Source organism: Pseudophryne corroboree, chromosome 1, assembly GCF_028390025.1.
Source record: "Pseudophryne corroboree isolate aPseCor3 chromosome 1, aPseCor3.hap2, whole genome shotgun sequence".
NCBI lineage: Eukaryota > Metazoa > Chordata > Amphibia > Anura > Myobatrachidae > Pseudophryne > Pseudophryne corroboree.
This window is the reverse complement of record NC_086444.1, coordinates 1,058,189,433-1,058,215,724: the sequence shown is the minus strand read 5'-3', so window position 1 is coordinate 1,058,215,724 and position 26,292 is coordinate 1,058,189,433. Positions and strand designations below refer to the sequence as shown.

The 26,292-nt window shown below is 45.2% G+C and overlaps 1 protein-coding gene across 4 annotated transcripts in view; it reads right to left on the bottom strand.

Moving 5' to 3' along the window:
• Positions 1-26,292, bottom strand: part of NMU (neuromedin U) — a 178,174-nt gene that overhangs the window by 87,398 nt on the left and 64,484 nt on the right. The window lies entirely within an intron of this gene.

The following is a 26,292-nucleotide window of genomic DNA, read 5'->3' as shown; positions in this document are numbered from 1 at the left end:
GATGGCACTTTAAAAAAACTAGGACCCAAACAGCACATCATGCAAAGAAGAAAAGGAGGTGCAATGAGGTAGCTGTATGACTAAGCTAAGCGACACAAGTGTGCGGCACAAACAACATGGGACGTGCTAGAATTTGCCCAGATGTAATACACGCACAATATTGGTGCCACAGGAGAGCGTACCCCTAAACCACACACACACACGGCAAAGGCTGTAAAATTAATTTGGATAATAAACTTTTTATTTTGAGCTATAATAATATGCAGCACAGGCGAGCGTACCCCTACACCACACAGGACAAACCCTGTAAAAATTATTTGGATAATAATTTAAGTAATGTATATAAGCCTTTTATTTGGAGTAAATAATATACAGCACAGGACACCACCACTGGACTTATGGCAGCACAAGACACCACCATTGGACTGATGCAGCACAAGAGCAGCATAAGACAGTACCATTGGACTGGACTTATACGGCAGTACCCCTGGAGTTGTACGGCAGTGTCAGACAGGATGGCACTTTAAAAAACCAGTCCCCAATCAGCACATGATGCAAAGAAGAAAAAGAGGTGCAAGATGGAATTGTCCTTGGGCCCTCCCTCCCACCCTTATGTTGTATAAACAGGACATGCACACTTTAACAAACCAATCATTTCAGCGACAGGGTCTGCCACACGACTATGGCTGAAATGACTGGTTTGTTTTGGCCCCCACCAAAAAAGAAGCAATCAATCTGTCCTTGCACAAACTGGCTCTACAGAGGGAAGATGTCGACCTCATCCTCACCCTCGATTCCTCACCCCTTTCAGTTTGTACATCCTCCTCCTCACAGAGTATTAATTCGTCCCCACTGGAATCCACCATCACAGGTCCCTGTGTACTTTCTGGAGGCAATTGCTGGTAAAGGTCTTCCTGGAGTAATTTATAATTTATTTTGATGAACATCATCTTCTCCACAGTTTGTGGAAGTAACCTCCTATGTCGATCGCTGACAAGGTTACTGGCTGCACTAAACACTCTTTCGGAGTACACACTGGAGGGGGGGCAACTTAGGTAAAATAAAGCCAGTTTGTGCAAGGGCATCCAAATTGCCTCTTTTTCCTGCTAGTATACATACGGGCTGTCTGACATGCCTACTTGGATGCTGTCACTCATATAATCCTCCACTATTTTTTCAATGGTGACAGAATCATATGCAGTGACAGTAGACATGTCAGCAATCCTGACTGCCCTGCATCACCGCCAGCGGGTGGGCTAGGAAATCTTATCCTTTACCTCGCAGCCCCAGTTGCAGGAGAAAATGAAGGAGGAGCTGTTGACGGGTCACGTTCCGTTTGAGTTGACAATTTTCTCACCAGCAGGTCTTTAAACCTCTGCAGACTTGTGTCTGCCGGAAAGAGAGATACAATGTAGGCTTTAAACCTAGGATCGAGCACGGTGGCCAAAATGTAGTGCTCTGATTATAACAGATTGACCACCCTTGAATCCTGGCAAAGCGAATGAAGGGCTCCCTCCACAAGTCCCACATACTTTGCGGAATCGCTCCGTCTTAGCTCCTCCTTCAATTTCTCCAGCTGCTTCTGCAAAAGCTTGATGAGGGGAATGACCTGACTCAAGATGGCAGTGTCTGAACTGACTTCACGTGTGGCAAGTTCGAAGGGTTGGAGAACCTTGCACAAGACGGAAATCATTCCCCACTGCGCTTGAGTCAGGTGCATTCCACCTTGGATGTATAGGCTTGAATGGCCTTTTGCTGCTCCTCCATCCTCTGAAGCATATAGTGTTGAATTCTACCTCGTTACCAACTTTTGCTTCAGGTGATGGCAGGGCAGGTTCAGGAGTGTTTGCTGGCGCTCCAGTCTTTGGCACGCAAATTGCTGAATTGCCGAAAGTGGCCCGCAATTTTTCGGCCACTGACAGCATCTCTTGCAGGCCGCTGTCATTTTTCAAAACATTCTGCATCACCAATTGAATTGTATGTGCAAAACATGGGATGTGCTGGAATTTGCCCAGATGTAATGCACGCACAATATTGGTGGCGTTGATATCACAAATCCCCAGGAAAGTCTAATTGGGGTAAGCCATTGTGCGATGATGTCCCTCATTTTCCGTAAGAGGTTGTCAGTGGTGTGCCTCCTACGGAAAGCGGTGATACATAGCGTAGCCTGCCTAGGAACGAGTTGGCCTTTGCGAGAAGCTGCAACTGGTGCCGCTGCTGTTGTTGCTGCGGGAGGCAATACATCTACCCAGTGGGCTATCACAGTCATATAGTCCTTAGTCTGCCCTGTTCCACTTGTCCACATGTCCGTGGTTAAGTGGACAGTGGGTACAACTGCATTTTTTAGGACACTGTGGACACTTTTTCTGACGTCTCTGTACATTCACAGTATCGCCTGCCTAGTGAAGTGGAATCTAGATGGTATTTGGTACCGGGGACACACTACCTCCATCAATTCTCTAAGTCTCACTGAACTAATGGCAGATACCGGACGCACGTCTAACACCAACATAGCTGTCAAGGCCTCAGTTATCCGCTTTGCAACAGGATGACTGCTGTCATATTTCATCTTCCTCGCAAAGGACAGTCAATTGCTTACTTGAAGTAGAACAAGTGGTCTTCCGACTTCCTCTCTGGGATGACGATCGACTCCCAGCAGCGGCAGCAACAGCAGGTGTACCACTCAAGGATCCTCCGGAGGAATCCCAGTTAGGAGAGGACACCTCAGTCTTGCCAGTGACATGGGCTGCAGGACTACTGACGTTCCTGACTGAGGAGGAAGTTGACGTTGAGGGAGTTGGTGGCGTGGCTTGCAGGAGCTTGAGTACAAGAGGAAGAAGGGATTTAGGTGTCAGTGGACTGCTTACGCTCTTACCCAAAGTTTCAGAACTTGACACTGACTTCTGATGAATGCGCAGCAGGTGACGTAGGTGGGAGGATGTTCCTAGGTGGTTAACGTCCTTACCCCTACTTATTACTGACTGACAGAGGCAACACACGGCTTGACACTTGTTGTCCGGATTTGTGGAGAAATAATCCGAAGAGGTGGCTTTGTTGGTATTTTGCCCATGCATCACAATGGGCTTATTCATCCCACGGACAACAACTGTCTTCCCCGGTGCCTGATTTAAACAAACCACATCACCATCAGAATACTCATCGTCAACTTCCTCCTCAGCGCCAGCAACACCCATATCCTCATCCTGGTGTACATCAACAGTGACATCTTCAATTTGAATATCAGAAACTGGACTGTGGGTGCTACTTCCAGCACTTGCAGAGAGTGTGCAAATGGTGGAAGGAGCCACCTCTTCCCATCCAGTGTTGGGAAGGTCAGGCATCGCAACCGCCGACACACTTGGACTCTCCTTGGGGATTTGTGATACCATCTTAGAATGCACAGTTCTTTGCTGTGCTTTTGCCAACTTAACGCCTATCATTTTTCTAGCGGGAGGATGAGGCCTTCCATTGCCATGTGAAGCTGAACCACTAGTCATGAGCATAGGCCAGGGCCTTAGCCGTTCCTTGCCACTCCGTGTTATAAATGGCATATTGGCAAGTTTACGTTTCTCCTCAGACCATTTCAATTTTTTTTGGGTCTTTTTACTGAACTTTGGCTTTTTGGATTTTACATGCCCTCTACTATCACATTGGGCATCGGCCTTGGCAGACGACGTTGATGGCATTTCATCGTCTATGTCATGGCTAGTGGCAGCAGCTTCAGCACTAGGAAGAAGTGGTTCTTGATCTTTCCCTATTTTATCCTCCAAATTTTTGTTCTCCATTATTTTTCTGGAGTTATATAACACAATATGCAGCACAGGACAGCATATCCCTACACCACACAGGGCAAACCCTCTAAACACTATTTGGATTAAATATATATAACCCCTTTAAATGGAGTAAATAATATACAGCATAGGACAGTACCACTGGACTTATACGGCAGTACCACTGGACTTATACGGCAGTACCACTGGACTTATACGGCAGTACCACTGGAATTATACGGCAGTATCACTAGAATTATATGACAGCACCACTGGATTTATATGACAGTATTACTGGACTTATACGCCAGTACCACTGGAATTATACGGCAGTATCACTGGAGTTATACGGCAGTACCATTGGATTTTTATGGCAGTACCACAGGACTGGATTTATATGGCAGTATCAGTGGATTTATACGTCAGTACCACTGGAATTATACGGCAGTATCACCGGAATTATATGGCAGTACACCTGAGGAAGCTGGCTGTCAACACCAGCAAAACGCATTGAGACGATATTGCTGGACATTTCACAATCATCCCCTCTTTGGAACTGGAGAATCTTCATTTAAATTTTACCCGGACGGCACCAATTGGACTCTCTCCTCTGGACACTACCACCTACGGTGAGATTAGAGACATCCCTACCTGCATGGAAAAGCTTGCACTTTGTGCTTAAAAGGGACTTATTGAACTCTAGCACTCACTTGCAATTATATCCGTCAGTGTGGACTATATTCTGGAGGGAATCCTCGCCTGAGGTATGATATATTTCTCCTAAGGGGTTTGGTGAATGTTCTTTGACCTATGAATTCATTTATTGAGGGGATTTTATGTGAAAGACATCTTGTGTTTTTAGACATTATTCTAATTAAATTGATTATATATTAATTCAATTTAAACCTACCGTCCTTTATATTGATTATTAATTTTTTTTTTATTTAATCTACTAGGGGGATATACCCCTTTTAATAGCAACAGAACGCAGGTGTTTTTTGCTTTTTTGTGTTTCCACTTATTGGGGACTACCACCCCCTGCACCAGCGGCTATTGACAGCGCCCTCCATTCTATTCTTCTGTACTTGTTTGTTTATTGGCTTTTATGCACCTGGCACATTGGCAGGCTAAATTCAGTCTGTGGTCATATTAATGAGGCGCAATGTAATAGAGGTACAGGTGTCATTGTTGCGATGGGGGTTCACACTTTCTAGCAGATGATTTAGGATATAAAGGCAGGCGAAGAGTTTTAGAAGCAAGCGACCTGATATGGGTGCAGGTTGAAACGATGGCGCTGTGGCTGGGTCACTAAATTACCAAGCATGTAGCTCACCTATTGAGGGATTGCCTACAGGTAACTTTTTTTTTAGAAAGGGTTCATTTTGGAGCTTGATAAATTGGCATTTTCTCAGTTCCCATAGAAGACTATAGTGACTGTCCTTGAGATCATATCTCACTGGCTATATAGTCTATAACATGCGGCAAGTCTCCAAAAATGTTCCGGTGTTCTGGTCTTAATATGAAGTAACGTTATTACAGGTGGATTTTGTTCTGCCATTTTTGGGTGCTATTAGGATAAGTGGTTCACCCCCAACAGAATTGAGGCTCCTCCATATGCCCCTTATGTGCCATCAGGCCAGGTCTCATGCCACTCCTTTTTTTAAAACTAAAGCCTCAGTGACAAGACCTCTGCCTTCACGTTATAGGGTCATACATATACAAAGACACTTATTGTACATCTCAACACGTGCAAAGGCAAAACACATCCTCAAAACTACAAAAATTGAAATGTTGCATAAGCAATAGGACATTACAGTTATGGATATTTGTTTTTGTTTTTTATATACCATAAGTGAACAAGGGCATAAGACAATGACTCATGGAGAGAGGTACAGATGCTTTTTTGTCTGAGCACAGTTACAGTATGAGTCCAATACAGAACAACATGGTCCTGTCATACACAAGATCTGCAGAGATGCTTTCTAGCCATTCATTCCCATGAAAAAGGTACATTATGAAAATAGATATTTACCCCCAGCCAGTTACTTTGCAAGACAGTTTTTTTGGAGATACTTCTGAAGCTGGAGTAAATATTATATGCCATCGGACGTCTCCAAATGCCCATTATATGCCGAATCCTCTGGATGACCCTTATACAGTATACAGTACCATCAGGCTCCTCCAAATGACTTTTATAATCCAGCAGACCACTCCAGGCAGAGGAGTCACTAGGGTTGGTGTCACCCGGTGTGGTAACTCATGGTGTCACCCCCCATGGACCTCCTCCCGTATCACACCACATGGAATCCTTATTAATGTCATAATTCAGGAGGCTGTCAATTGACCGTCGGACAGGATCCCAGCAGTCAATATACCGATGGCGGAATCCCGTCACCCGCTGCAGTACCGGTTGGTTTCCCCACTTGGGTGGTGGTCCATGTAACCACCTGAGGGGGAAGGCGAGGGAACATGCTGCGCTCGACGCCGGGATCCCGGCTGTTGAGCTCCCGGCGTCGGTCTCCTGATCGTGGGGTTCTCTTACTGATCCCCATAATTCCTGTATATCACTGAATGCAATTGCAATAGCAGTGACATAAAACAGCTAACAAAATTAACATTATACCTTTATATCCTTGGTTTCCCAAGGAAGGGGCATGACCACACAATAGTACCCCCAATTCAAATTACAGTACGCGGTAGCACAATTACACTGCACATGCATGGTCATTCCGAGTTGATCGCAGCCAGCAACTTTTTGCTGCTGCTGCGATCAATAGTCCATGCCAATGGGGGAGTGTATTTTAGCTTAGCAGGGCTGCAATAATTTGTGCAGCCCTGCTAAACTAAAAAAAATTCAAGCAGGGGGCAATACACGGTATTAAGAACTGGAGTATGTAAACTTTTGATCAGGGTCATTTGGGTAGTTTCTGTTGTCATTATGATTTAAAAAGAGTAAACACAGTTGTTTGACAATAAATGGCTTCACCCAACCACTAACCATGAGTGAAAGAAAAGTTATCATTCATATTCTCTGACAAATGGCCAGAAAATCACAAATTCTGCTAGGGTATGTAAACTTATGAGCACAACTGTATTTTGAAGTGTGGGAAAAAATAAGAATTTACTTACCGATAATTCTATTTCTCGGAGTCCGTAGTGGATGCTGGGGTTCCTGAAAGGACCATGGGGGAATAGCGGCTCCGCAGGAGACAGGGCACAAAAAGTAAAGCTTTCCGATCAGGTGGTGTGCACTGGCTCCTCCCCCTATGACCCTCCTCCAAGCCTCAGTTAGGTACTGTGCCCGGACGAGCGTACACAATAAGGGAGGAATTTTGAATCCCGGGTAAGACTCATACCAGCCACACCAATCACACCGTACAACTTGTGATCAAACCCAGTTAACAGTATGATAACAGAGGAGCCTCTGAAAGATGGCTTCCTAAACAATAACCCGAATTAGTTAACAATAACTATGTACAATTATTGCAGATAATCCGCACTTGGGATGGGCGCCCAGCATCCACTACGGACTCCGAGAAATAGAATTATCGGTAAGTAAATTCTTATTTTCTCTATCGTCCTAGTGGATGCTGGGGTTCCTGAAAGGACCATGGGGATTATACCAAAGCTCCCAAACGGGCGGGAGAGTGCGGATGACTCTGCAGCACCGAATGAGAGAACTCCAGGTCCTCCTTAGCCAGAGTATCAAATTTGTAAAATTTTACAAACGTGTTCTCCCCTGACCACGTAGCTGCTCGGCAAAGTTGTAATGCCGAGACCCCTCGGGCAGCCGCCCAAGATGAGCCCACCTTCCTTGTGGAGTGGGCCTTTACAGATTTAGGCTGTGGCAGGCCTGCCACAGAATGTGCAAGTTGGATTGTGCTACAGATCCAACGAGCAATCGTCTGCTTAGACGCAGGAGCACCCATCTTGTTGGGTGCATACAATATAAACAACGAGTCAGATTTTCTGACTCCAGCTGTCCTTGCAATATATATTTTTAATGCTCTGACAACGTCCAGTAACTTGGAGTCCTCCAAGTCACTTGTAGCCGCAGGCACTACAATAGGCTGGTTCAGATGAAATGCTGACACCACCTTAGGGAGAAAATGCGGACGAGTCCGCAGTTCTGCCCTGTCCGAATGGAAAATCAGATATGGGCTTTTGTAAGATAAAGCTGCCAGTTCTGACACTCTCCTGGCCGAAGCCAGGGCTAGTAACATGGTCACTTTCCATGTGAGATATTTTAAATCCACCTTTTTTAGTGGTTCAAACCAATGAGATTTTAGAAATTCCAAAACCACATTGAGATCCCACGGTGCCACTGGAGGCACCACAGGAGGCTGTATATGTAGCACTCCCTTAACAAAAGTCTGGACTTCAGGAACTGAAGCCAATTCTTTTTGAAAGAAAATCGACAGGGCCGAAATTTGAACCTTAATAGATCCCAATTTGAGACCCATAGACAATCCTGATTGCAGGAAATGTAGGAATCGACCCAGTTGAAATTCCTCCGTCGGAGCACTCCGATCCTCGCACCACGCAACATATCTTCGCCAAATGCGGTGATAGTGTTGCACGGTTACTTCCTTCCTTGCTTTAATCAAAGTAGGAATGACTTCTTCCGGCATGCCTTTTTCCTTTAGGATCCGGCGTTCAACCGCCATGCCGTCAAACGCAGCCGCGGTAAGTCTTGAAACAGACAGGGACCCTGCTGAAGCAAGTCCCTCCTTAGAGGTAGAGGCCACGGATCTTCCGTGATCATCTCTTGAAGTTCCGGGTACCAAGTCCTTCTTGGCCAATCCGGAACCACTAGTATCGTTCTTACGCCTCTTTGCCGTATAATTCTCAATACTTTTGGTATGAGAGGCAGAGGAGGAAACACATACACCGACTGGTACACCCAATGCGTTACCAGCGCGTCCACAGCTATTGCCTGCGGATCTCTTGACCTGGCGCAATACCTGTCCAGTTTTTTGTTGAGGCGAGACGCCATCATGTCCACCATTGGTCTTTCCCAACGGGTTACCAGCATGTGGAAGACTTCCGGATGAAGTCCCCACTCTCCCGGGTGAAGGTCGTGTCTGCTGAGGAAGTCTGCTTCCCAGTTGTCCACTCCCGGGATGAACACTGCTGACAGTGCTATCACATGATTCTCTGCCCAGCGAAGAATCCTTGCAGCTTCTGCCATTGCACTCCTGCTTCTTGTGCCGCCCTGTCTGTTTACATGGGCGACTGCCGTGATGTTGTCCGACTGGATCAACACCGGTTTTCCTTGAAGCAGAGGTTCTGCCTGGCTTAGAGCATTGTAGATTGCTCTTAGTTCCAGAATGTTTATGTGAAGAGACGTTTCCAGGCTCGTCCACACTCCCTGGAAGTTTCTTCCTTGTGTGACTGCTCCCCAGCCTCTCAGGCTGGCGTCCGTGGTCACCAGGATCCAATCCTGTATGCCGAATCTGCGGCCCTCCAATAGATGAGCACTCTGCAACCACCACAGAAGAGATACCCTTGTCCTTGGAGACAGGGTTATCCGCTGGTGCATCTGAAGATGCGACCCTGACCATTTGTCCAACAGATCCCTCTGGAAAATTCGTGCATGGAATCTGCCGAATGGAATTGCTTCGTAAGAAGCCACCATTTTTCCCAGGACTCTTGTGCATTGATGTACAGACACCTTTCCTGGTTTTAGGAGGTTCCTGACAAGCTCGGATAACTCCTTGGCTTTTTCCTCCGGGAGAAAAACCTTTTTCTGAACCGTGTCCAGAATCATCCCTAGGAACAGCAGACGAGTTGTCAGCATTAACTGGGATTTTGGAATATTCAGAATCCAGCCGTGCTGTTTTAGCACTTCTTGAGACAGTGCTAATCCCCTCTCTAGCTGTTCTCTGGACCTTGCCCTTATTAGGAGATCGTCCAAGTATGGGATAATTAATACGCCTTTTCTTCGAAGAAGAATCATCATCTCGGCCATTACCTTTGTAAAGACCCGAGGTGCCGTGGACAATCCGAACGGCAGCGTCTGAAACTGATAGTGACAGTTTTGTACAACGAACCTGAGGTACCCCTGGTGTGAGGGGTAAATAGGAACGTGGAGGTACGCATCCTTGATGTCCAAGGACACCATAAAGTCCCCTTCTTCCAGGTTCGCTATCACTGCTCTGAGTGACTCCATTTTGAACTTGAACTTCTTTATGTACAGGTTCAAGGACTTCAGATTTAGAATATGTCTTACCGAGCCGTCCGGCTTCGGTACCACAAATAGAGTGGAATAATACCCCTTTCCCTGTTGTAGAAGAGGTACCTTGACTATCACCTGCTGAGAGTACAGCTTGTGAATGGCTTCCAAAACCGTCTCCCTTTCGGAGGGGGACGTTGGTAAAGCAGACTTCAGGAAACGGCGAGGCGGATCTGTCTCTAGTTCCAACTTGTACCCCTGAGATATTATCTGCAGGATCCAGGGATCTACCTGCGAGTGAGCCCACTGCGCGCTGAAATTCTTGAGACGACCGCCCACCGCCCCCGAGTCCGCTTGAGAAGCCCCAGCGTCATGCTGAGGCTTTTGTAGAAGCGGGGGAGGGCTTCTGTTCCTGGGAAGGAGCTGCCTGTTGGTGTCTCTTCCCCCTTCCTCTGCCTCGTGGCAGATATGAATATCCCTTTGCTCTCTTGTTTTTAAAGGAACGAAAGGGCTGCGGTTGAAAAGTCGGTGTCTTTTTCTGTTGGGGAGTAGCTTGAGGTAAAAAGGTGGATTTCCCGGCTGTAGCCGTGGCCACCAAATCTGATAGACCGACTCCAAATAACTCCTCCCCTTTATACGGCAAAACTTCCATATGCCGTTTTGAGTCCGCATCGCCTGACCACTGTCGCGTCCATAAACTTCTTCTGGCCGAAATGGACATAGCACTTACCCGTGATGCCAGTGTGCAGATATCCCTCTGTGCATCACGCATATAAAGAAATGCATCCTTTATTTGCTCTAAAGACAGTAAAACATTGTCCCTATCCAGGGTATCAATATTTTCAATCAGGGACTCTGACCAAGCTACTCCAGCACTGCACATCCAGGCTGTCGCTATAGCTGGTCGTAGTATAACACCTGTATGTGTGTATATACTTTTTTGGATATTTTCCATCCTCCTATCTGCTGGATCTTTAAGTGCGGCCGTCTCAGGAGAGGGTAACGCCACTTGTTTAGATAAGCGTGTGAGCGCCTTGTCCACCCTAGGAGGTGTTTCCCAGCGCACCCTAACCTCTGACGGGAAAGGGTATAAAGCTAATAACTTCTTTGAAATTAGCATCTTTTTATCGGGGGCAACCCACGCTTCATCACATACATCATTTAGTTCTTCTGATTCAGGAAAAACTATAGGTAGTTTTTTCACACCCCACATAATACCCTGTTTAGTGGTACCTGTAGTATCAGCTAAATGTAACGCCTCCTTCATTGCCAAAATCATATAACGTGTGGCCCTACTGGAAAATACGGTTGATTCGTCACCGTCGCCACTGGAATCAGTGCCTGTGTCTGGGTCTGTGTCGACCGACTGAGGCAAAGGGCGTTTTACAGCCCCTGACGGTGTTTGAGGCGCCTGGACAGGCACTAACTGATTGTCCGGCCGTCTCATGTCGTCAAACGACTGCTTTAGCGTGTTGACACTATCCCGTAATTCCATAAATAAAGGCATCCATTCTGGTGTCGACCCCCTAGGAGGTGACATCCCCATATTTGGCAATTGCTCCGCCTCCACACCAATATCGTCCTCATACATGTCGACACACACGTACCGACACACAGCAGACACACAGGGAATGCTCTTAACGAAGACAGGACCCCACTAGCCCTTTGGGGAGACAGAGGGAGAGTTTGCCAGCACACACCAAAAGCGCTATATATGACAGGGATAGCCTTATAATAAGTGCTCCCTGTATAGCTGCTTTTATAATATAATTTTTGCCACTATTTTGCCCCCCCTCTCTTGTTTTACCCTGTTTCTGTAGTGCAGTGCAGGGGAGAGACCTGGGAGCCGTCCTGACCAGCGGAGCTGTGTAAGGAAAATGGCGCTGTGTGCTGAGGAGATAGGCCCCGCCCCTTTTCCGGCGGGCTCGTCTCCCGCTCTTTAGTGTATTCTGGCAGGGGTTAAATATCTCCATATAGCCCCCGGAGGCTATATGTGAGGTATTTTTTAGCCAAATAGGTTTTCATTTGCCTCCCAGGGCGCTCCCCTCCCAGCGCCCTGCACCCTCAGTGACTGCCGTGTGAAGTGTGCTGAGAGGAAAATGGCGCACAGCTGCAGTGCTGTGCGCTACCTTTAGAAGACTGAGGAGTCTTCTGCCGCCGATTCTGGACCTCTTCATGTTTCAGCATCTGCAAGGGGGCCGGCGGCGAGGCTCCGGTGACCATCCAGGCTGTACCTGTGATCGTCCCTCTGGAGCTGATGTCCAGTAGCCAAGAAGCCAATCCATCCTGCACGCAGGTGAGTTCACTTCTTCTCCCCTAAGTCCCTCGTTGCAGTGATCCTGTTGCCAGCAGGACTCACTGTAAAATAAAAAACCTAAGCTAAACTTTCTCTAAGCAGCTCTTTAGGAGAGCCACCTAGATTGCACCCTTCTCGGCCGGGCACAAAAATCTAACTGAGGCTTGGAGGAGGGTCATAGGGGGAGGAGCCAGTGCACACCACCTGATCGGAAAGCTTTACTTTTTGTGCCCTGTCTCCTGCGGAGCCGCTATTCCCCCATGGTCCTTTCAGGAACCCCAGCATCCACTAGGACGATAGAGAAAATTGGAGTACCCAGACGAAACCCACGCAAGTACAGGGAAAATATACAAACACCTCACAGTTAGGGCCATGGTGAGAATGGAACCCATGACCTCAGTGCTGTGAGGCAGTAATGCTAATCATTATACCATCCATACTGCCCTTGTTGCTTTGCCAAGGCCTCTAAAACCTTCTAGGCAGCAGTGTGTGTTGATTTCTCTAGTGAATGCTAGTACTGTATGAATACTGGCTTACTTACTAAGACATGGCGATAGGACTGCTTTTCTATCGTCCCTTATCAAAGGGTTAAAACACTCAGATTACCATGATTTATCATTACAATCATAGCAAGGCAAGCAATACTCATCTACCTCTGCGTCACTGGCTAGAAGCTGAAGCCTTAACTTGAGAGATATACACATACAGGACTCAGATAGCCAAGGCTTTGTCTTTCCACCAAGCGACAACATTTTTATACATTTCTTTAGGAAAGGCAACTGAAAAATTTAATTGATGATTAATCTTATCGCTGGTGTAACCCCCATTGATAGATTGGGATAGATAGGGAGAAACCAAAAACTGCCTGTGGTCTTTCACATATGTTGGCTTTTCTAAAAAGTGCTTGTAGCATGCTCACATCTGATCATACTTGCCCAATAAACTCCCAAATTTGTGTCATCCACTCTCAGGAGAATGAGTAATCCTTCAACATCCAGTCACTTCTCATGTGATGTGTTGGGGTAAGGGAGTGGTGACCAGATTTGGTCACCAACAGCGACATCATGCTGGGAATTCACTGTGCAACACCCTAACCCAGCCCACCTGGATTTCCCCAGACCTCCCAGAGCCAAGCGCCTTGTAGTTAATTATGTCATTGGTAGATATACAAGCTTGTAACATTTGTATCTATGCATGTGCAACCTTGATTGTAGATTTTAGTTGATTTTAGTATTACCCCTATAAAAATACTCTACTTGATATTGCATACCTACCAACTTTCCCATTTCCAGCAGTACAATCCCGCTATTTGTACATTGTCCTGCTGTCCCACCCACGGCCACAGTGCCCCACGAGTTGGTGGTCGGAGGAGCCTTTGATCACTTGCAGCAAGTCATCCCTGAATAGAAGCCATGCACACGCATATGGCATCTAAACAGTGCAGGGAGGTGAGTCAGGGGCTGCCCAACACCTGCACAAAATGCTGAAAATAGGGTAGAGCGCAAGGCCATGCCCCTCTCCAGTGCAATAGGGTTCCTAAGGGAACCAAAAGTTGGAAGGTATGCTATTGTGCTGCAACAATGTTGGTGCACTCCACTTTCGGTACATTAATTAGGCTGATTTTACCCTACTGGAGTCAGTGGCAACAGCTGGCTGATCAGGCCTTTTGTTGCTGTATTGGCTGGGGAGTTGGAAACCTATCGTGTGTGGGACAATCGGCCCGGGAAGTTGTCATCCTATTCGCGTAAGATGCATAGTCACTGACCATCTATCGTTCTCTCTTTGCCACCAATTATAGTATAGTTAACTTTAAGTAAAAGGTTGACCAGTTTATAATTCCATATGGTTGCCTGTTTCATTATTTTAGATAAGTGATTATAGATTGTTTAAGTGAAATGCATTTATACTAATCTGATGTGCCGATACTCCATTTAATGTGTTTTCTGTATACGGTGTACACAGAAGATCCAGAGTTATATCATTAAACATACAGACAAGGCCTGGTTACCAGAAGCACGCAACAACAAATGTGCACTTTATCCATCCCTTGAATCTCAATCATAAAATCTCACTCCACAAATTCACGCTAGATGTCCTTGTGGTGCATTATACCTAAGCGCATTCATGAACTCCGTTCAGAAAAGAAGCCCTGATATGCTTAGCTCCTCCCTTCAGAGGGTGAACAACTTAGCACAAACCCTACACACCACCTTGGCTCCAAATACTCTACACTTACCAATAAAAACAAGCGCAACTGCAGAAAACGGAAACAAATGCCGCCATGAATGGAAGCCTGCAACTGTGCAAATTAACTGTATTTACTGTAAATTTACGTATTTACTGTTAATTATTTAGCTGTAAACACTAAGCTAAAATTACCGCTTATGATTGAGACAATATAATGTGCATAATTAATACTTACAGCATAGGAACAAACAATCTATTGGCAATAAAACGACATTACAAATAATTTTTTTATCATGTAAAAATGCTATACGGAAATCCGCAGCAGAAACTGGTTTCAACAGATGGATAAACCATGTATTTTTATACAGTATCTAACTTTTATTTATTGAACATCTTAAATAACATGATAAAACAATAGGACTACGTTTTTAGTCTTTTGTTTATAGCAATTCTGTAGACGTGATAAACAGTTTATAGCCCTAATGTAATTATTTACACTGGCACTTAAAATATATATGCTTCCTATGTTTAGACAATTGCTGACATTTATTATAATATATTACGTTTAATATCTGCAATGAGGGATCGTCATTATACAAACAACTTGTCACTGCCACTTGTTGATCATTGATAGATGTAGGACACGACAGAAAACCTCAACTCAACAGGTTTTACTTATGCAGTAACACAATACTATGCTGTGTAATAATAGTGTGCTTTTTATGCACGAAACATAGGAGAAAAGTAATTGCCTAAGCGACATCCGGATTTTATGTCAGGATGCTAATAAAAGATATTATGCAGATGTCTAGGATGCAAGATTTTTATATATAACTAGCTGTAGGGTAGTTAGTGACGAAACTTCATTAGAATGAAATTGACATTTCATTCTACAGTATATGACATTTAAAGAAATAGTCTGAGGAACAAGAATAGTGAATGAACTTAAGTGGGCTAAGCCTAAACCGGGGTGCGTCATCACTGGGTATCTGTTTGGCAGGTCGACCCTACTTAGGTCAACAGTCCCTAGGTCGACCACTATTGGTCGACGTGGACATGGTCGACATGGACAAATGGTCAACCCATGAAAATGGTCAACACAGGGCAGGTCGATACATGAAATGGTCGACATGGCTTTTTTGAAAAAAAATAAAAAAATAGATTTTTAACTTTTTCATACTTTGCCATCCACGTGGACTACGATTGGGAATAGTAACCTGTGCTGAGCGCAGCGGTGTGGTGTGTGTGGAGGAGGAAGCAGAGATATACATATTTATATATGTGTATAAATAAATATTTATTTATTAAGTTTCTTATATAGCGCAGCAAATTTAGAGTTCAGTGTATATATAAGCCCTGACGAAAATACTGCTGCATTGAAATGTTGTCTGAAAGTGGCTGTCGTTGTGTGTTTTATTCCTGAGTGCTGCTGTTGAAACTTGTTTATTTATACTGAGTATACAGTATATAAAATCTAAGGGGGCTCCAGAGATAGTGTACCGGGCACAGTAGCGCATGCAGGGGGGGGGGGGGGGGGGGGAATTTTTCTCCGTCTCTGCACCAGCTGCGCACCCCCAGCCCAGTGCTGCTGCTCGGCCACTGCCGGTTCAGCTGTCAGCGCTTTAGCATCAGGTGGCTTTCATATCCATTCCACCTGACGGTGTACACAGAAGATCCAGAGTTATATCATTAAACATACAGACAAGGCCTGGTTACCAGAAGCACGCAACAACAAATGTGCACTTTATCCATCCCTTGAATCTCAATCATAAAATCTCACCCCACAAATTCACGCAAGATTTCCATGTGGTGCATTATACCTAAGCGCATTCATGAACTCCGTTCAGAAAAGAAGCCCTGATATGCTTAGCTCCTCCCTTCAGAGGGTGAACAACTTAGCACAAACCCTACACACTACCTTGGCTACAAATACTCTGCACTTACCATTAAAAACAAGCGCAACTGCAGAAAACGGAAGCATATGCCGCCATGAATGGAAGCCCTCAATTGTGCAGCGAGCGCTGACAGCGAGGAAGAATTCCTGCGCCGCCCAGCACTGCCAGCAGTCACGGAGGAGCTACTGTAGCAGCAAACTACGTGTGAAGTATGGGGGAAAGGGTGCTGCGTATATGTATGTCCTTTGTGTTTTTAAAACTGCTATGTGTGTGTAATAAGTACAGTATGCAATGTGTGTGTATATGCCCTGTTGTTTTTTAAAGCATTCTGTATGTGTGCATGCTACATGTATGTGTGCGCATGTGCATATGCTGCGTGTTTCTAAGTATGCTGTGTGTGTATTGTATGTAGCTGTGCGGCACATATACTCTGCCTCTCTCACTATATATATATATATATATATATATATATATATACACATACATACATACACACACACACATACATATACACACACATACACTGTGTGTGTGTGTGTGTGTGTGTGTGTGTGTGTTTGTATATATATATATACACACACACACACACATATACATACACACACAATGTATAAATTTAACATGTACGTATGCATCCATAGATGTGTGTGCATATATATATATATATATATATATATATATATTTATTTATTTATTTAGACAAACTTGTTACCATATATATGTGTGCGTGTGTGTGTGTGTGTGTGTGTGTTTGTGTGTGTGTGTGTGTAAAAATAAATAAATATATATATATAGAGAGAGAGAGAGAGAGAGAGAGAGAGAGAGATTGATAGATATTTATACGGAAACCCTTACCCTGAAAATCCTGCGCTTGCCCCTGGGGCCCCAAAATTGCTGGTGACGTCCCTGAAAACAGATACCAACACTTCCTAAGGATTTCCTTGCAATATGAGGCTGCTTTTAAGTTATCTGCATTGTGAGGTCTGGTAGCCGTTATGAATAGCAGTCTTGAACAGTATATCGACATTCATTTATGGCTGCAGACTATTTATAAATTAACAGCAGTCGGTAGACAAGACATGTTTATTGTAGCAGACACCTACACATTCTGACTGAAGACGCTGACATACTATGAGCTACAAACACTGTGGATTTTACTACCTGCAGCTACTCCATTCCAAAGTTCTGTGGTAAGCAATTCAGACTTACTGTTGTGCAGCACATTGCCTGAAATCTGTGTATTTCTTTGTATATATATTTTATTTGATGAAACAAAAAAAGTACTGCATTACAGATTTCCCTATTAAGTGCTGTTCATGACAGGTTCCAAGCTGCGCATGCACGTTGGAGTTGGTGAGTATTTAACAAATGGAAATTTAAGTGGGAGCTATGAGACAACACATAGCGTATGTTCTAACCCAGCCTCTAAACTCTTCTTATGCCAATTGTTAAATCTATTAATTCAAAATTTTCTCAGCATTGCAGATCTGAGTGCTGCGTCTGAAGACCAGTCATTGCCCATCTGAGTAAGTGAAATCTTACGCAGAATGGGTGATGGAAGTCCTCTGCTGGGGCCAGGAAGTCTGTGTCAGAAGACGCAAACCCTGGCCGTGGCACACTTACATAATGGGGTGAAACTTTCCTGTTTTGTAAAATGGTCCCCGGTGACGCCCCTGTTCCGCCTCAAAAAGCCCACACGCATAAAAATCGTCCGACCGTACATCTATGAATCAGGCCCATAAAGCGGTAGCAGTGTCATAAATGATGGAGGATTTGTGTTGCATTGTTAATGTTCACAACTAAAAAGTAATTACTGAGAGGTACAGTACATGTACATGGTATTTTCAGCATACATGGACCTCTTGCAGGTCTAAGATAATATTAGATATTGTATCATAGGAAAGGCAAATTTTGGTGGTCCCTAATCATTACATTCTGGTCCATCAGAAATCTGTTACATGCTGTAATCCCAACTGTCTGCTAGTAATTTCTGATAATGCTAGGGGCCTTATTCAGCATTGAACGCATCCAAAAATGGGGGCTGGTCGGGCCCGTTATCGGACTGTTATCTGAAAAGTGCTCACTTTTTCCAAAGAACCAGCATGCTGTAGTAAAGGACAGGAGAAAACACAATCAGGAGGTGACTCTAACACAGGGTGCACACCTGGCCAATGGGTCAGCTGACCTATCCAACGACTGGTAATTGTATACACACTTACCAATCTTCCGCCCAATGTGTCGTTGTCATGACTGTGGTTTTTGTGAACCCGGTGTTAGTGAAGTCTGTGTGGGCAACTGGAGGACTATGTGTATATTAGGCTAGTCTGTGGGAATCAGTGAGAAGAAGGAGCAATCCCTGACCGGGGATCGAACCCTGGCCTCGGCAGAGGAAGCCGTATCCTGACCACTGGATCACCAGGGACTTGGTGTTGATAGCAGGATGGTGAATGTATTGGTGAGATTGAGAACAGGACTGGTTACTGGTGAGACTGGAACTGGGCTGGTTACCAGTGAGACTGGGAACCGCACTGTGAACCGGGCTGTGTACCGGTATACTGGAATGCAAATGTAATCCGAGCTAGTACCGGATATAACTGGAAACGCAACTGTAAGTAGAATGATGACTGTGGCTATAACTTTAAAATGAGACTGCAGAATACTGCAGCTGTGGCTTTTAGATGAAACTGAAGAATACTGCAGCTGTGGCTTTAAGATGAGACTGAAAAATACTGCAGCTGTGGCTTTAAGATGAGACTGTAGTATACTGCATCTGTGGCTTTAAGATGAGACTGTAGAATACTGCAGCTGTGTCTTTAAGATGGGACTGTAGAAATACTGGATATCAATGGTAACACAACTTTAATCCAGACTGGGTAGCAAAAGAGCAGAGTTTTACAGGAACTGAAGTACAAGTGTTACCTTTAGGGAGCTCAGCTTCTAAGCTCACACAGAGCTGTGTGTGACACAAGGAACTGGCAGGGTCTCCAACTCAAGTCTCCTGACTTATACCTCCTGGTCCTTGGTGACTGGTGAGCAGTGTCAGGTGATTCAGAGAGTCTCAGGCTGGCACAGGATTGGACAGCTCTGGGCCAGATCAACAGTCACTGTCATGTGAGTACTCTAGACTAGGCTCTGATGTGGAGTGAGGCCAAGCAGGCCGAAAGAACACTGAAGCCTGAATTTCTGCAAATGAACAGAGGATGCTGGCTTTTAGGTCTAAACTTCAGATTGCTGAATTCAGATTCACACAGAAGATTAATCACCACAGGTGGAGCTAGTTAACTCTTACCTTCCAGGCAGTGAACTCAGGACTCAGGAAACTCATGGTATTGGCAAGCTGTTTATCCCAGTGAGCAGAAAGATGCAGGATCCAGGACAGAGATGGCAGAGGCAAGTCACCAAATATGAGAACTACAGTGAGGATCGTGACAGTCGTGTCTGACATCACAACTGGGTAGACATTTAAATGTGCCCACCCAGTTGGGATGTCAGTCACCGGTTGTCCCTGCAGCAAGTGTACGACCGCCCGAAGACACACAGCCAGATGTGCTGATATATCTGTAGCTATATCAGCCATTGAGAGTGCTGCAGAGCCGACGCGTCTGTTAACGATGTCGTTCACAGACATATCGGAGGTATACACCTGCCGACAGGCTCACCATATATTGGCTGTCCATTCCATTGAACACTGAATATAATGCTCAGTGTGTACCCAGCTTTATGCGTGTAAAAGAACAGAACATTACACATAACTGTTTAAAAAAAATATGGGCACAATAATAATTAAAATAATATGGCCATGCTAATTATTCACTGAAGGGGATCTTGTGAATTTTATAGTTTAATAAATTGAAAACATGAATTAGTTACTTTAATAAAGGGAGCACTACTAGTAATTGTTTGTGGGGTGGGAGCATTCATATTTTTCATTTTCTAAACAGGGAATTACGTATGTAGAACACACACTTGTGGCACTACATACTAGTCCCAGTATACACGTTTCGTATACATGATATTTCATGAAATTTACCCTCTACGGCAGGAATTCCCAACCACGGTCCTCGAGGCACACCAACAGTGCAGGTTTTAGTGATATCCAGGCTTCGGCACAGATGACTTAATTAGTACCTCAGTTATTTTGATTTAACCATCTGTGCTGCAGCCTGGATATCACTAAAACCTGCACTGTTGGTGTGCCTTGAGGACCGTGGTTGGGAATGCCTGCTCTATGGGGTAAAATTATTAAAAGTCGGATTTGCTGTCAAATTAAAACCAATGCACGACAGCAGATTGCGGTCTAAAAATTGGTATTTACTATGCATCGGTTTTAACTGTAACTTTACATCTGCCGTCGAAACCCGTCTGATTTCAACCCCCTATTCCACTACAAATCTAACAACAATCTATTATCAGCGAGATCTAAACTATACTGAGCAGATGTTCTATTGTATGCTAAAGTCTGCATTTTTAGTGGATTCCGGTCAGACGGGCCTTTAGCAAATCGGCGGATGGCAAACCCGCTGAGAATCAGATGAAAACCCAAACCAAAACTGAATAATTATACCTCTATGAATGCACTGATTTTTCAGTTATACCCAACTATTAACACGAGTAAAAAAGAAAAGCAATATAATATAGCACAAACCAAACGGGATGTAGTTATGTGACCGGCGGTCAGGAGACTGCTGGTCACAATACCTCCCCCTACATCCCGCTCCGCTCACAATCCCAACAATCAGCATGACAACTAACAGGGACTGTTCCCATGACACCCATAGAGAGGGAATAGAACCCTTGGCGAGCGCAAGTGGCTTTGTTGCGTTGAACACCCCCACCAGCAATCTCAAAGCCAGGATCCCGCCATTGGTATTGTGGCCGGTCACACATACCCAACCCAATGATCAATTATTCAGTAGACCCCTGGTACTCATCACATGACCATTTACTTGCTGTATAAAGCTGTTTCAATAGCAATTCCTGTTTATTTTCCAACCTTTCCTGGTAGACTCCCACGTCCTAAATTCCGTGTGCGAGTACGGCAATACAATTATTACAAATTAAACTGACATATAAATTTAGTTACCAATGTAACAAGAGAAGAATTATATATTATTACCTTCACCACTTGTCTGGACAATCACTGCTGTCCAGATCCCAATTTATATAGTGCCTATAACTAATTCTCCTGTCTCTATACCTGGGGGAAATTGCAGGACGCTCCTGTGCTGCACACTGCTACACTAAATAGGATAATTATGTAACTAAAGCGGAGGTATAAATCCTCCAGAGTTATTCTTAATTAATTATTTGATTTGGTTACAGCTTATTGCCTAGATTATTTTAAACATAATTACATAAGCGCACACTGATGTTATTACCGTGGTAATTAGTTCTGTTCCTGGAATCAGTGTCTTACACCAACTGCAGGTTCTACCAGCCAAATGCAGAAAATAACAACTGACAAATCATGAATTATATGTTACATACAGTAGGTGCAAAACTATTGTAAATGGATACACCATCTACATTAATTGGAAAGTCAACAAGTTCTAATATACTGTAAATTGAAATTAAATATGAGAGTACAGTATATTAACTCACTAGCTGTTTTTTCAAGGTTGTAAATATAAATGAGTGTTAATAATCTGGTAAATCTATGGAGCTGTAAATTTGAAACGTCTTAATATAAGTAAATATTAATCCATGGTTCTTGGCGTTACCCGAGAAGCACCCGTAGCAGATATGGTAAAAAGTGACAGGACCATTTTTGTAGTTTATTACATTCTACACAATGTAGGTACAATCCAAATTTTGATCCGATTGTCCGTTTGGGCGTTATCGTTCACACAACGCAAGCCACACATCGTTAATGGCTTCATTATGTCAACCCCCTATTCATCCCCTCAGGGGAGGTTTATTAAAAATTCTAATTACGTAGTTTTGCTATTTCCCACCTGCAGAATACCTATGTTAAATTTCATCTTCCTAACATATCGGGAAGAGAATTAGTGATGAGTCAGTCAGTCAGTCAGTGAGTCAGTGAGTGAGGGCTTTCACATTTTTTATTAAATTCTACACACCGGTGGTACAATCCAAAGTTTGATCTGATTGTCCTTTTGCATGTTATCGTTCCCGCAACGCAAGCCACGCATCGGTATGAGTCAGTCAGTGAGTGAGTGACTGAGTAAGTGAGGGTTTTCGCATTTATATATATATTTCTCTTACGTCCTAGAGGATACTGGGGTCCATTTAGTACCATGGGGTATAGACGGGTCCACTAGGAGCCATGGGCACTTTAAGAATTTGATAGTATGGGCTGGCTCCTCCTTCTATGCCCTTCCTACTAGACTCAGTTTAGAAAATGTGCCCGGAGGAGGCGGTCACGCTGAAGGACGCTCCTGAAGAGTTTTCTGCATTTATTTTCTATGTTTGTTATTTTCAGGCAGGGCTACCTGCTTCGTGGGACTTAGGGGGGGGGGGGGGTTACCGGCCCAACCTCTGGAAGGGTTAATGGTCCCATTCCCCGCTGACAGGACACTGAGCTCCTGAGGGAACTATTCGCAAGCCCCACCATGGCGGGCGTACATTCCCGCAGCACGCCACCACCCCTGACAGAGCCAGAAGAATGAAGAGTGGGGAGTACTGAGCCGGCGTCCCGGTTAGCGGGGCACCAGCCATTATGGTGGCACGAGGGAACGGAGACGTACGGCTTCTAAACGGGGCGGAATGCATCTCCAGACACAGTACACAACTGCGTCTCAGTACACTGTACACAGTACCCAAACTGGCAAACACAGCCTTAAAACGGTTCTGCTCCATTTTAAGCACAAAAATTACCTCAGCCAGTATAAAAAAAGCGGGAAGACCGCGCGCCATTGCAGGGGCTCCACTATGAGAGGATCCAGCAGCTCACCAGCGCCATTTTCCCTCTGCAGTGGTCACAGACGCTGACAGACAGGGATGCCCAGCTCCTCCGGTGTGACTCCAAATTACCTCAGCGGTATCAGGGGGTCATAGCAGGGGGGAGCGACTATTAGTGTACTAAGTCCCCTATCAGGGTACTTAGTCCGCGACCTGGCTAAGCTTGGCATTGGCGCGGTTGGGGCTGGCTCCAAAGAACTCTGTTCTCCCTGAAGGGCTCTTTGTGGGTTACTTGTGTTTAACCTGTTCCTGTGTGTGTGTGTGTGTGTGTGTGTGTGTGTGTGTGTGTGTGTGTGTGTGTGTGTGTGCGCTGTTACATTTACATTATGTTAGGCAAAGAGTGTGTTTCTTGTACAGCGGAGTGTTCCTCTTCACCAGGGGACTCACTACTGGGTACTCAGGGTTCACAGAAAAGCGGGGCTGAACTGGAGTGGGTTAATTCTCTTAAAGGAAAGATCTCCACTCTTTCTACAAAATTGTCCCGCAATGAGAAAGAGATGCAATACTTAAAACAGACTGTGAATGAGTTTATGAACAGAGACTCAGTCCCCAAAACAGCGTCTCAATCCCCTCCCATTTGTCCGCAAAAGCGATCTCTGGCCCATATACTGCAGTCTGACTCTGACGCTGAGAGGTCAGACATGGAGGAGGGTGAGGTGATTTGGAGGGGAGGGGGGGTGCGGCTCTATCACAGGGAATAGAGGCTCTTATAGAGGCTATCAGAGATGTTCTGCATATTCCTGATAAGGTGTCAGAGGAGTGTGAGGAATCTTATTTTAATGTAAAAAATAAGTCCTCAATCACTTTTCCTGCGTCAAAGGAATTGAATACCCTGTTTGAAGAACTGTGGGTTAATCCTGATAAGAAATTTCAGATCCCTAAAAGGTTGCTCTCATCTTTTCCTTTTCCTCTGGAGGATAGGAAAAAATGGGAAAATCCACTGATAGTGGACGCATCAGTCTCTAGGATGTCACGTAAAATTGTATTGCCTGTTCCTGGTGCTGCCATCCTGAAAGACACAGCTGATCGTAAAATTGAGTCTTCACTCAAATCACTGTACACAGCTGCTGGGGTGGCCCATAGACCCACTATTGCATGTGCGTGGATCAGAAAAGCCATTGCAAAATGGTCAGGTAACCTAACTGAGGAGTTAGATTCCTTGTCTAGCGGGGATGTTGTTTTACTACTGCAGCATATACAGGACTCTGCGAACTTTATGGTGGAAACCATAAAAGAAATATACTTGCTTAATGCACGCACCACCGCTATGGCAGTGTCGGCACGCAGGGGCTTGTGGCTATGCCAGTGGACTGCTGACGCGGACAGCAGGAAAGACGTGGAAGGCCTACCATTCACAGGAGAGGCCTTATTTGGAGATGAACTAGACAAATGGATCTCCACAGCTACTGTGGGTAAGTCTACATATCTACCTTCCACAGCCCCCCCAACCAAGAAGATTTATTCAGCTTCTAAGTTGCAGTCCTTTCAGACGGCCAAGTTCAAGGGCAAATCCAGAGGTGCTTCTACGTCGTCCAGTGGCGCAAGAGTTAAACCACGCAAACCAACAACTGCCAGTGCTCAGGAACAGAGCTCAGGCTCTGCTTACTCATAGCCTTCAGCATGACGGTGGACAGCAATACCTGAAAGGCTGTCAGGTGGGAGCCCGACTACAATTCTTCAGTCAGATCTGGTCCAGTTCGTGCCAGGATCCCTGGGTCATAGATATTATTTCCCAGGGCTACAGACTGGAATTCCAAGAGCTTCCACCTCACAGATTCTTCAAATCAGGCTTACCAGTTTCACAAGAGGCAAGTATAACTTTACAGCATGCCATCCAAAAGCTGGTATAGACTCAAGTCATTGTTCCAGTTCCACCTCATCTGCAAAATAAGGGGTATTATTCCAACTTGTCTGCAGTACCGAAACCGGACGGTTCGGTAAGACCAATTTTGAACCTCAACTCGTTGAACCCGTACTTAAGAGTGTTCAAATTCAAGATGGAGTCTCTGAGAGCGGTGATCTCAGGTCTGGAGGAAGGGGAATTCTTAGTGTCTCTGCATATTAAGGATGCGTACCTTCACATTCCAATCTGGCCGCCTCATCAGGTTTATCTATGGTTTGCGCTGCAGGACTGTCACCACCAGTTCCAGGCCCTGCCATTTGGTCTCTCCATGGCACCCAGGGTGTTTACCAAGGTGATTGGCGAGATGAGTTTCTACTCCGCAAACAGAGAGTGAACATAATTCCGTACCTGGACGATCTCCTGTTAAAAGCACCGTCCAGGGAAAGGTTGCTGGACAGCATTGGTTTCTCAACCAAACTCCTCCAGGATCATGGGTGGATTCTGAACCTTCCGAAATCTCTCCTAGAGCCAACACAGAGGCTCCCATTCCTGTGAGTGATACTGGATGGCCTCTTATGAGGCACTTCAATATGGAAGGTTTCACACAAGATCCTTCCAGCTCGATCTGTTGGACAAATGGTCTGGATCGCATCTTCACATGCACCAGAGGATCCGTCTTTCGCCAAAAGCCAGGATCTCCCTTCTGTGGTCGCTACAGACTTCTCACCTCGTCGGGGTTGGAGGTTCGGAATTCAGAACTGGAATCTGTTAACCACAGACGCAAACCTCAGGGGTTGGGGAGCAGTCACTCAGGGAGTGCAGTTTTAAGGAAGATGGTCAAGTCAGGAAGTCATCCCTCCAGTCAACATTCTGGAACTCAGGGCCATATACAATGCCTTTCTGCAGGCCTCACATCTTCTTCAAGATCGGGCCATTCAGGTCCAGTCGGACAATGTGACGGCAATAACGTACATAGACTAACAGGGCGGAACGAAAAGCAGGGCAGCAATGTCAGAGGTGTCAAGAATTCTCCTCTGGGCAGAAAGAAATGCTGTGGCATTGTCAGTGGTCTCCATTCCGGGAGTAGACAACTGGGAAGCAGACTTCCTCAGCACACACGATCTGCACCCGGGGGAGTGGGGCCTTCACCCGAAAGTGTTCAGGTGCTTGACATGTCAATGGGGATATCCACAGATTGACAGGAT